Here is a 13,511-nt window from a genome sequence, read left to right as displayed (position 1 = left end):
TACTCATCCATCAAACCGTGAGAGCAGACGTCTGCAGGCCACCACACAGCTACATACAGCGCCGGGTAACAGCACTGTACTATAGCATGGGAAACGGATCCATGTGTCGCCTCACTGTAAAGCTATGCTAATTAGCCAGGCAATAAAAAAACACAGGCTAATTAACAAAGAAAAGGCTTATAAAAAGGAGGAATGTCAAACAGAGGAGGAGGGGGAAACTCAAACTGCGGCTCACAAAAGGAAGGAATGTAAGAGACCAAACACCAGCTGAGGGTGTGCTGAGCATGCTCCTGTGTGTCTGCAGGGTTCTGCAAGTTTCTTATTTGTGCGTGTGTGTGTGTGTGTGTGTGTTTTAAAAGGTGTTTAAGTCAAAGGTCACACTGATTGGAGATATGTCTTCCACCTCTGGGGCCTGTTTTGTTAAACAACCTCTGAAAAAGTGATCATTTGTCAATGTCTTCCTGCTGGCTTGTAAAGCACTTTGAACCTCAGTTATATTTGTCACGAAGGTATTATACGAATAAAGTTTGATTGATTTGTCCCCCTTGAAAGAAAATCTCTGGAGTTGTTAGGAAATAAGAACAGTGAGGGATTAAATGAATGAATAACAAATACTACAATCAATGAATGATAAAGCCTGTATGGCTTTTCATTTGCAACACCTGAATCAGTGACTTTACACACTAAACTTCAAACTTCTCACAGAAAAACTAATCTGAACTTTTATGATCACGTCAATATACAAGAAGCACAAGAGAAAAAAAAAACAAGAATGTGAATCTTTATGAAAACAGATTTTTAAAAAATCTTTAAACTGATTTATCACTTTATTTTTTAAACATTTTTAAAAGCAAAAATTGAGCTCCACATTTGTAACCCTTCATCAACGATGTTTCACAAGTGGAACACTTTATGGTCTGCTTTCAATGTGTCTGTCATTTGTTTGGCATTATATCATATTCTTATTCCCCTTAGGTTATGTAGGTCTAAAACATGTAAGGCTAATCTAGCTGGAATAGTTTACTGTATAAATAACATTGATTTTTTTTGTGTGTGTAAAATCAAACACAGAATTCAAAGCCGTTTTTTGTGGCCGTATGTTTTTTTCTTCGAGCCGTGGCAACAAATTCAAAACAGATCGACCATCTGCAACACTTTCAGAGCAGTAAAAGTTGACTATAAAATAAAGTGAGAGCAGGAAGAACTTCTGGATTTCACTACGTCAGTGCGCTGCACATGTCACTTTTTATAGAGCCGAGAACGGCCCGAGCATCAACATGCTCTCGATGTGTTCCAGTAAAGGACACAAACAGGATGTTGTAAAGGACACACCCACACATGCAGGTGAAAACGATTAAGCTCGGGGGAAGCCAAGTCAGGATGGCCGACCATCAAAGTGGTATAATTAATCACACAATCATCCCTACTTAAAGAATGGCCGACGCTAACAACGTGACCGAATCAACACATACTCAGATTTCATCTACGTGCACCCAGAGTCCTGACTCCAACCACGAGACATCACACTAAATCGCTCAAAGTCAAACTGGTATCCGAGTAAACGCGTATGACAGACGCCAGGCAAGAAGACGTCGCTTCTTCTTCTTTTTTTTCTTTTTTTTTTTTAACTACTTTTAACTGAAAGTTCACCAAGAAAAATATTAAACTCTTGAAGAAGACGTGGAGGCGGCGTGAACAAGGGCTGCACATGTTACAGAGCGGACTGGAGGTGAGTGAAAGCTGTTTTGCTGCCGTCGAAGCCGTCGTTTTCTTCTTCTGTCAGTTTGCTTGACTATTTTTACATTCCACTCGACTCTTCACAGAGTGCGTGCTTAGCGGCCCTCCAGGTTCCTCCACAAATCAGAAGTACGAATTGTGAATATTAAACATGTTTACTAAATTGAGGACAGCCTGCGGTTCTAATTGGATCCCTTTTCACACAGCTCTCACCACAGGAAGGTCTGGCAAGATGATCTGAAGAACCATCAAACGATCTGGACTTTTCTCTGGTTGTTGTAAGGAGGACATCAGGCCCATAGTTCCTGATTTTCTTGTAATGTTTGCCCCGTTTTTTGTGACCTCATGAACGACTAATCCCAAAGGTTCCTCAGTTCCCAACTGAGGCACTTATGTGGCCACCCAACATAAAAGAGAAGAGGAAAATGACGACAAACAGCCAATCATGTCACAGGGATATGGCTGGGCAGGCTTACAGACATTTAGAGTGGAATTGAAACACAACACAGAAATGACCAAATGTCCCAAAATGAGGGTAAGTGGAGCGTCAGCGAGTACTGGTCGACTTCCTCCGTGCCCAGAGCTCATGATGGTGAGATGTTCCTCTATCCAAGAGGAGTTCTTCATGTTCTGACAATAAAGAAGGTTAAACACCACAATTAACCATCGGGTTTCTTCAGGAGCAAACGTCAGATTTGAATTTGAAATAAGAGATGATTTGGCATTAATTGTGATAATTATCGATATTGACTCATTTTTTTATTGTGATAACATTTTTAGTTCATATCGGCCTAGTTTAATAACACTTTAAACTCCGCTTTAATGAAGCGTTCCCTGATTTAACTGATCACAAGCGTGTATTTTTTTTTAAAAAGCAGCATATTTGAAAAATAACCAAATAAAAATAATCAAATCAACTGACTTCACTTTTATTCTTCACAATAATAAGCTGTAGCAACTTAAAAGTACTGTTAAATCCTGACTTCTGTAAAGGACAGTTTACTGTCTATGCTCTTTGTATGTCAAACTTAACATTTTCTACTGATAACAAATCAGACAAGGAGACTTACTGTTTGCACAAACACGTTTTTTTATTTGTTCAGGTTGAACTGAGAACAGTTCAACTCTCCAAACACACCTGTAGAGATCTGTTGTCAGGGTCGCACTTGTTTGCCTTCAGGTGTGGTCTTATTTTAATGACCCGTGTGTTTCCTGCTCTTTAAGCCTGTGTTTGTGTGTTTTTAGGACTTCTCTCTCAAATACACATACGTGTCGGGTATTATGCCTTCATGTGCTCCTCGGAAATATCGTATTGACGAGTTATGAGCACATGATCGGCTCTCTAAAGTCGTGATTACAAGTGGGAAATTTCGATTGCGACACGAGTTGCCTAGTTGTGATGTTTGCATGATGTTTATGACTGCACAACTGAGAAATACAGTGTTTTTTGAGGAGCACCTGAAGGCAGCATTAGATATATTCAGTATAAAAACGGACGGAGAGACTTGAGCCAAATATACAATATAATTTTCTTCCCAAATGTTAAACTCTGGGACATTAACAGTGCACATTAAATAAATGATTTATTGGAGGGAGGAAAAAAGTTTAACCAGACAAACATGGCAAACACTATCAGATTTTTTTCCCCCCCGTTGATTTTTTCCAGTATGTTCTCCACCCTCTTGGTCTCTCTTTGAGTCATTTCAGCTCCTGTCTTGCTTGTGTTTCTTTTTTTAAAAGTGAAAATAAATTATCTAAAAGTCCAAACAAACAGTCTTAATGAGCGTCAAACTTTCAGAGATAGAAAAAAAACACAACAAATCTCAGCTTACAATGATGTAATGTCCAGTTTTAAAGAAGCATTACAATGAGCCAACAGAGCAATTAAAAAAGCACAAACAGTCCTTTGAGCAGGTCAGCTTATTGAGTATTTAGTGTGTAAGTAGCCTTCTTAAGTATGTCTCAAACTACACCAGCTGTACACTTGAAAAGCTGAGAGCAGAAGATCACAGCCTGGTTCTCTCACAGCCACCATCTAAAACAGGAACAACACTCTGCAGACACTTCAGTTTACTTTCCAAGTTTGAAAACTAAATAAAAATAAATGCACACCTAGATTAAAAATCAGGTCAACATTCATTATTGTTGACATTTATGCTAAAAGTTTGATAAATAAAAGCACAAATCAAAAATATATTTATTTATATTAACATTGATATGAAACAGACTAAATTAATATTGACGTCTCTGCAAACTCTGTTTAAAATTCAAAAATGTCATTCATTCATTCAGCGTGCAACATCGTCAGCACAAAATCACCGTTTGGCGCTGTCAGTTGAAAATAGTAACTTTTAGAGCACATCCGGGATCGTTAATAGGATGAATTTCAAAAGTTGTTTTGATTAGTTGCAATTAAATCACCATTTAAAATTATTTAAATGGTGTTTTATTTTGTGTATGTTTTTTTAAAGTGAAATGAGAAACTCAAAGGCTTAATGGTGTCATTCTTTCCCATCACTGTGACCACAGGAAGCGGTGGCTTAGCCATGGTGCAACTAAAGGGATAAAACAGCACAGGATCCAACAGGAGTTCAAAAATGATGCTTTAACCTCTGACCTTTATTACATCAGAAGTTACTCATTAATGCTTCCAGCCCTACATAGTTTCTGTTTTCTTGGGGATATGTCCCTGAATAAGGGAAGACATGAAAAACAATGAGCTACTGAAAACAGAAGTCATAACACCAACATAAGCAGAAGTCAACTATCCTAACCCAGCAACAGTAAACACTAAGAAGTGCCTCCAAACTGAGGCTGTGAGACCTCCCGGTACAATCATTGTTTCTTAACCGTTTAAAGCCAACCAATCACATGTCTTGATTTCTCATTGAAGTAATAATATGATCAGCAAAAAAACAGGAAATACTCATCTTTGCAAATTGCTGATACACTGATAAGTTTGACAACCAGCTGCCCCAGATTAGATTTCCCTGAACTGCAGTGACTGTTCCACTTATTTTGTACCTCTTTGTACTAATTCAGAACCACAGAGAGAGGTCATCTCCGTGGTGACTGTGTGTGTGTGTGTGTGTGTGTGTGTGTGTGTGTGTGTGTGTGTGTGTGTGTGTGTGTGTGTGTGTGTGTGTGTGTGTGTGTGTGTGTGTGTGTGTGTGTGTTTAAGTGTGTGTTGTAGAGCTGCCCTGTCTGTGAGCTGGCTCCTGGGATCTCATGCAGTTACATTGTTGGAAAATCTGTGTGTGCACACATTAACTGTGTGTGTGTGAGTGTGTGTACCTGTGTGCCAGGTGGCCACCTGAGGCCCCGGGCTGAGGGAACACCTGCCTCTGCACTGCCTGCAGCTCCGAATTGTCCCATGTGTTTCAGCTTCATGTTGTTGTTGTGTAACAGTTACGGTAACACACAGCTGCATGGATGGCTCAGAACTTGTAAACACTGTGTACTACATCCAGCCTCGCTGCTACAGAAAAACATTGGAAGCTGTACCGTCGTCACACTCGAGGATGAGCTCCGGAGAATAAAAAGTGACAAACGGTTTCAAACTTGTAGCACAGCCCAGACAGTAGAAGCATTGTTGCCTGAACTGTGTTTGTTCATGGTCAACTGTAAGGGATTTTAAATGCAGAGACAATGTACTATACTGTGTGGGGTCTTAGTGCATTGGTGGTGCATTCATGTGGTGTCGGAAACATTGGAAAAACGAGTTTTCGAGTAGTATAATGCACATACTCAAGTCGGAACAACAACTCTGAAACTTTGGAAGGAATATGCGCAACATGCCGCTAATTTAACCTATAACACAGACATCTTCTTTGCATCAATGCTGTTTTTTTTTTGCTCTTCCTCATTCAGACTTTCGAAACTGAAATCACGTGGACACACAAGAAGTCGCAAGAACAACTTCCCAACTCAGAAAGTGGGATCATGCAGGGTGTATGTGAATGCAGCGTCAGATGAGTAAATATTTAAAGGTTTGTTTTCAAAGCTAACAGTTAGAGTATGTGCTAATGGCTCAGCTTAAATCTCCTGGTTCAAAACTCTTATCCTGCTAGTCTTTTACAAGCAATCATCTTGGTCATTTAGTATATCCCTCATAAATAAGACAAGAAAAAATGTGATAAAAGCAAAGTTTAACAAAATCCTGCTCTAAGTGATTAGCCTTCTTAGCAGAAGGCTAATCACTTAGAGCTACTTAATTTCAGTGACAGACTTGAAGCCAGTTTTACATCACACTTTCAAATCATGTAATAAAATCATTTATGCATTCATTAGTTGATTAACACCAATCATCAACTGTGGTATTTCAAAATGTACTGCAAACTATATTGGACATTTGATATCAATTTATTGCCAATGGACTGACTAACTTTGAAACTTGACTTTCCACTTGATGAGAAAGTATTATGGGATTTATCCCAACTGCTACAATCTCAGCACTGGTTCAGATATTAGTTTGATAGGACAGAACCCAAATAGAGACGGTCATATAAGACAAGACGAGATAACTGAAGATACATTGCTGTGTAGTCTGAACAGGACAAAGTAACTTTGGCAGCATCTGGTTCTCATGAAGTCTGTGGATGAGTATTTTTTTTTTGGACGTAGAAATCTTTTTGGGGAGGATGCACAATGTTAACTTCTCTTTTTATCTTTTACAGGCGGACTGACCAGCCTGTAACCTTTCTCCTGAACTCTTTTCCATTTTTAAGAACAAAAAAAGCTCAAGAAATAGTTTCCACTGACAGTGTGGCTCTTCGAGGCCCCAAAAAACCCGTCTCAGCCTCGTGCAGGCTGAAGCCAACATCAACTGCAGCTACTAAACACAGCTGCCAGCGCAGGAAGAAGTCCTGCCAGCTCCTTTTCTACAGAACTAGTGGAGCTATTTTCTCTTTACCAAACAGGTATCATTCAAGAAAGTTACTAAGTACAAATACTCTTACTTTACTTCAATGTTCTGATCTGTTCTGTGATGCTTTGATCATTTAGAACATGGATACTGACCAGGGGATGGTGAGGGTGATAGAGGGTGCAACGTTGGATGAAATGCTCGATATGATGAAGCCATCGGACTGATGAATGTGCACGTTGAAAACAAGCACCACAACAAGCGAACCTAGCAGCTGTCTGCAAGGCTGAAGTTAACAGGACTTAATTACATCAAACGACATCAGGAGACAAAACACCAACAGCCTCACAATCGATGCTGTTAGATGTAACTGCTGACTCATCCTTTTTCACATGGTTTGAAGGTACCGACAAAACAAAAAAAAACACACTCGCAGAGTCATTCAGCAAAAGAGTGTTTGATGACAAGAAGGGCAACAGATGCAGGAAATAAAAAGCGTTGTCAGCAATTACGTTGTGTAGAGACATGGTCACAAATCAAGCAGTCGAGAGAAATCTGGTTTTTAACAACTTTTGCCAACTCTGGAGCCACGAAACACCACGTGGCTTAGTTTGAAATGCTTTTTGTTGGTCTTTGTGTTATACGGTTTTTCACTAATTAAATCATGTAAGCCTTTGCAATGGTTTACTCATAGCAGCACTGTATGATCCCAACCTGCTCTGGAGATTTCAAGTGTTTCATTGTGTTCTCCTGAAGGACTCAGATTGACATTAATAAGGAAATCTGTTCTTCTTAAATAATGTTTTTTGTTATTATAAATCATGAACAAGTATGCAAGTATTGCCACAAATTGTTTTTGGCAGTGGCAATTCAAAAGTCTGCTGGGGTGCCTCCAACCAGCGTTCTTCACCATCATGTCAGCAAGTTTCCCCAACGCTTACGCTTCTTTTTCATGCCTCTCAGACAGGTCATTCCTTTTCATTTTCCTTCAGTGACTTCCACTGACAAATGTTGGTTTTCAAAGGAGAGAGGGGGGGGCTCAGATTTTGCAATGACAGATACCTTCCTAAAAGAGGGGCCCTTACTGAACTGGGGCCCTCAAGCAGTCGCCTGCCATGACAAACAGCGCTACGAGTCATCGGTGAAATCCCCCAAAATATCGAGTTATTATCTTTTGTCAATATCGCACATGCACACCTCTTTTCTCTTTTCAGAGATTATTCTGAGCAGTCTCACATTCCCGGATGGAGCAAAGCTGCTGCTCATTATTTTTAGTATTTCTTGAACTTTATTTAATGCTACAATAGCTAAAAGTAATTTCCAATGACATTGACTACAGCTGGTAATACGGCCTTCCTTTTGGTCACTTTCATACATTTCCATTTATCAATGAGATTGAATCAGTAACATTATTATTTGACAATATATCTGCACTTCTTGAGTGTTTACCTCTCGTTTCACAACAACAGAACAATACTTGTGGCTCTGTAATGGAGGAGTCACGATGTTCTATACTGTATGCAGCAGTAAAAGAATCCATATTGATTATTTTGCAGGGTATGGGCTTTACCCCACAGTCCTGTATGTGTCTGAATAATAGATCTAGCCAATTCCAGCGGCCTCGAGTCAATCACGGTGCCGTGCTCTGTGTTTTCTCTGGCTCAGCTCTCTCTCTTTCAGAGATCCCATTCAGCTCGGAGCTATCCACCGCGAGAGCGAGGAATATGTTCAGTTCCACTCATTCTTTATTTTTAGGTTTGAGTAGACTTACAGATGGCCTACATAAAACTGAATAGGGCTTCATTTTAACAGCGGGGCAGGGAATTGGCTGGCGTGCCATTGTGTGGTCTCTATTATGGGAATATGGGGGTGTTTGGTAATACAGCCTGTCCTTTGCTGTCCGCGCACACGGTAGACATGATTTTCCATGATGATTTCTGAAATGGGTTTGTCCTCAGGGTTTTGAGGCTGCGTGCCATGAGGTGGAAGGTCAACGCTTCTGACGAGTGTGGCCCGATTGTTTGGCCGCCGACGTAACGGCTCTCTCCCCAAAAAAAGAAGATTCATTTACTGCAGCCCCGCTCGCCAATTCCATCTGCTCGAGCCTTCAGCTAAATTGAAGAAGACAGACGTGAAAAGTTTGAGGAGAAGGCGTTGAGAATTAAAGAGGAGATATTACAGGGGGCTGTCCCCGAGAGATCAAATTAACACGAGCCACATGAGACGTCTTTAAGAGCAAGACGACGGGAAAATTAATCAGTTAAATGAAGGATTATGAATTAGAAAGTGTCAGAATGGTAATAGTCTGTTAAGTATGTGGCTCGTTCAGAGATCTCAGCTCACTCTTGCAGCTCATTTTAACCTCAGAGGTTTGGATCTTTCTTTTTTTTTTCTACATCCTGAAAATCCACATCTTTCAACTTTCCATTACTCTTTTTCACCTAGCTTCCCTCCAACATTGATATCAGACACTTCGTAATTTTAATCACTTTGTCAGACATGCTTGCTGTGAACTGGCTAAAAAGCATTGAAGATCACCTGTTGGCTTTGGGCCAATCCTAGCTCACCTACAATGATATTAGAGAACTTGCACTTTGAACAAAGAAGAGTACTGGATGTCTTAAAGTGTTGATACTCAAAAAGATATCCTCGAATTAAAATGTTTTCTTAAAATCCAGAATATGCAGGAAGTCACTTGTCGGTATATAAATTGTTTGATCTGTATAAATTAATCCTTAAAAGTGCAGTTATAAAACACAAAATGTATAGTACAATAAGAACAAGGCGGTCACTCAACTGGAAAGTATCACGCATGTCAGTTCATCACAACTTGACATAATGCTTGTTGTAATCAATACAGCGCCCTCTGCTGGTGAACGAGAACTGCTGGAGTAATTCAATTAAACTTAAATGAAATGTTTAATGTCCCTCGGGATCAATAAAGTATCTATGTTATCTATTTGACTGGTGAATAAGTCCAATAATATCGGCTCATATCTGCAATAATTATAGTCCATACAGATAGACACTGATGCACCAACATTCTCCGATATTAATCGGCTGGCTGATTAATCGTTTGTGCCGACAGCCGGCTTCTCTTCATCGCACACTGACTGTGGATAAGTACCTCATAGAACCTACTTTAAACAACAAAGTTACCCCGTTAAGGTTTTACTGTGAAAGTGGAGCTAGACTCTTTCATCATCGCTCAGCTTTTAGGCTGGATTCTGTTTTTTACCTCCATGTCAGTACAAAGAGGGTGAGAGTGTGTGTGTGTGTGTGTGTGTGTGTGTGTGTGTGTGTGTGTGTGTGTGTGTGTGTGTGTGTGTGTGTGTGTGTGTGGGCCCCAGGTGACGTTGCACATGCAGATGTGATGAATTTAGAAGGCTCTCAACAGGAAAACAAGGGAAATTGATAAAGGTTATAGAAATCCTTCCTCTTTGCTGTTGCCATGAAACATTCGTTCCACCACTTAAAAAATCTGCACGGTTGTCTTCTCGTCAATGCTTTACATGTCGCCTCCCCTGTGACCAAAACAACGTCTGTTTGAAGACAGAAAGTACAAACTTCATCAGCCTTGAAAAGACAAACAGCAACCAAAGTGCTGCTAAACAAGAACATGCAGGTCTATCGTGTGCCGGCATGCCAAAGGCGAACTAGTATGCATATCTTAGAGTGGAAATGTGGTAAGGGTGGCAAACAGCTATGCATGTTATAAAATATCAGATCAACCAATTGCAGGTATGTAAGCACTGAATAGCTGGGAAATATGTCAATCCTCTGCACCTGCAGCCACATCCTTCCCTGCCGCCCGCCCCCCAGCCTGGTCTACTGACCCCACTTAGTTTGTCTCTAAACAAATGGCAGTCTCTTTCTGAAAGGATTCAGGACATTCAAAGATACTCTGCTTGTCCACTTTCTGCAGCTGACATTTCATGAAAGCAACAGGCCTCCTGCCTGCTACACTATCTTGTGCTGCATGAGGAGATAACGTGCTTCCGTTTTCACCATTTATACTATGATGCAAACCTAGATTGTGGTCAAATACTAGATTATGTAGAGACAATCCGCTTAAGTCATACGCAACACCCACATGCTCTCACGTCAACACAAAATGATACGTTTTTCAAAATGTCCATCGGTTAAACAAACTCCTAAAAGTGAATTAAAACGGAGCTGCTTCCTTAATTCAGATACACATGATAAATTTAAAGAGGCACTTGGAAAGGTGGAAGAAGTACATCATAAATACCTCTTGATAATCTGCAGTTTTTGGAGTCTTAAGTGCATCTGTTGCTATATTGCACAACATGAGTCTGTCAGGTTCCTGGAGTTATCTTCTCTAATCTCAGAGTACGAGTTTAAGCATACATGTAATTCTTCAGTCTTAAACACTGATTACATCCTCTGAGAGGTGGAAAACATCTTAAGGCCATAAAGAGGGACAGGAAGTGGAAGTGTCTGGCAGTTGAATCTCCCTCAGACTCAAAACACAGATAACAGAGGAGCTGCTATCAGTGAGAAGTTCACTTTGAGACATTCCCACAATCCAACATCTGTCAACATGAAAAGAATACAAGAGGCTGCATAATACTGGAGAACAGCCGAGAGTGAAAGAACACTGACTCGAAGGAGGTTTGAAAACTCTCCGGCAGCATCATTCTGCAGAGCAGCAGACAATATCAGGCATTTAGATCTGAATCTCCTTCGTTTTTAAAGCTGAAGGTCGAAAGGTCGAAACATCAGAGTCTTTAACCTGCAGGTGGATCAGCTAAAAACATTACACTTTCAGTGTCAAGGAGAGTGTGACATGCGGCTGTGTTTATAAAATATAAAATGTGAAAAAGCAAAACAAGGCTCAACTTGTGTTTTTGTTTTCCTCAGTGTTTTAGCGTTTTAGTAATCTTTGTGCATCTAGAAAATTTAAATTTAAAAAACTTATGTTACTGTGTGAAGGGAAGGTAGACTGATGGGACTTTCAGCACATGCATGCATGGGGGGGATAAACTACTAATTGGCAACCAAACACATGCTGAGTTTGTAAAGTCCCTTTGAATGAAGTGTTCCCGTTCATTCCCTGTGCATAGCAGCTTTACTTCTGGTAAACGTTTTATTGCAGGTGCTCGTGTTCTGAGTGACGGTGCTTTAAAATAGCCCGCAGGATTGTGCAATTAGTTGGTGCTGCAAACAACACTGACGCGCGGACACACCTGTACCTGCGCACTGACGCACACGCGTGCATAAACACCTGTCCCGCGGCATTTGAAAGCTTCTTCTGTTATACATGGGGGAATACTAAGCTAAAGGTAAACATCCAAGAACACTTCTGAACTTAAAATGACACACAACTGAGTCAGTGACAGGGCCGTCACACAAGAAGCATCACGTGTATATTTGTATGTCTGCGCAGCGCAGATCCCCCTCAGACAAACACAGCTTCCAGAAACCAACATGTCAGTTTATATTAACAACCTCATGTCATATTGATTGCATTAATCATCAACGAATAGAAATTAGTAGCCTACACGGATACAGAATGTGATCATCACATACCAAATGCATTAAATTAAACAAAAAAATAACACGCACTGAGCCTACCATTTGATGTCTTCATGCGCGATCCGTCTGTGGTTGCGTTTGTGGTTTGAAGGCATCAAGGATTTTCTTATGGCGGTCCAAGGCCCCTCTTTTGGTGTGGATCTCCAACAGTGCCAAGTTACAGGTTCGGTCTCCGCTGCTGTTCCTCAAAGTTTTGTTTACCCTTATGGTGGATATGAACTGACTATGAATAGCATTGATATGATCGGCATTGTCAGAATCCTCAGCAATAAATGCAGGCACATCTTCATTGTCCCCGTCAACCGGCTTTTTATTTGGTGACTAGCGTTTTCCAATCTTTGTTAGCCCACTAAACAGACACCTGCGCCTTCGTGGGTTCACAGTCACGCTGATCGTAGTTTTTCATTAACTCTCTGCACATGAACGTTGAAGGGGTACAAAACGACCATTGCAAAACGCATTTGGGACTGATGCTGCCAAGCCAATCGAACATTTCAAAAGTTCCGCTCTGAGTAACAGGTGCACAGGGGTCAAAGATTAATTCGTGCTGCGCCATTGGCCAGGTTTGATCACATGATTCAAGTTTTTTTTTTTTTTTAAGATTCTTTTTTTCCACTTGTTTTCTCTTAAACACTCGTTTTTTTATGTCGTCAATAAAGATGACAGGACTCATGGATGAGAAAAATACAAAATCAAGCCACAGACATTTCTTGGCTATGGGCTGCTTTGGGAGTCCCACAAGCCCTATGCACTCCATATATGGAGGTTCCAGTCATCTCTTTCTCATTTTATTTTTACTACTCTGTCAATGTGAAATGTTGATCAGGCGAGTTCACTTTATGGGCATGATCTACAAAGGACATGCAGACGAAGCAACAGAGTCCGCTAGATGACTACATAAGAAGTGTTACCTTTACAGTCCATCAATGTAGTTTCATTTCTTGCACAGAGATCATACTGATTGCATGCACACAGTCTATGACAATGTGCCAGTCCCAGGATATAAACATCCTCTCCCCCTCCTAATGGCTGTGAATTTTCCTAAATAGTATCTGCCATGTTTTCCCATCAGCTCATCCTGACTTGAAGCAGAAAATCGACCGTGGGGCTGACAGGAGAAACTGTGTAAAGAGTGAAAATTTCAGCCGCTTGCATTCACACATGCAGCTCACCCAGAAGACTTTTTTTGTTCAAGTGTGAAAGCACCAACATCAATGGCAGCAGAGTAAAATCAGCTTTGATTTGGAGATAACAAAGTCATGACAGAGGTCTGGGTTGCAAACTGGTGTCATGAAATAAGACATTTTCCCAGTCAGGGGACACCAAGTAAAGATATGATTATACTGTTACT

At 40.6% G+C, this 13,511-nt stretch overlaps 1 protein-coding gene across 1 annotated transcript in view; it reads right to left on the bottom strand.

Annotated features, from left to right (window-relative positions):
* Positions 1 to 12,789, bottom strand: part of LOC306837362 (growth arrest and DNA damage-inducible protein GADD45 gamma-like) — a 60,099-nt gene extending 47,310 nt beyond the window's left edge. The window contains exon 1 of the mRNA XM_079365011.1: positions 12,200 to 12,789. The gene's annotated coding sequence lies outside the window, so the exon portion shown is untranslated. The remainder of the gene's footprint in view (positions 1 to 12,199) is intronic.
* Positions 12,790 to 13,511: the final 722 nt, after the last annotated feature.

Source organism: Symphodus melops (assembly GCF_947650265.1).
Source record: "Symphodus melops genome assembly, chromosome: 16".
In the NCBI taxonomy this organism is placed as follows: Eukaryota; Metazoa; Chordata; class Actinopteri; order Labriformes; family Labridae; genus Symphodus; species Symphodus melops.
Note: the sequence above shows the minus strand (reverse complement) of the source record. Positions and strands in the feature narration are given on the sequence as shown.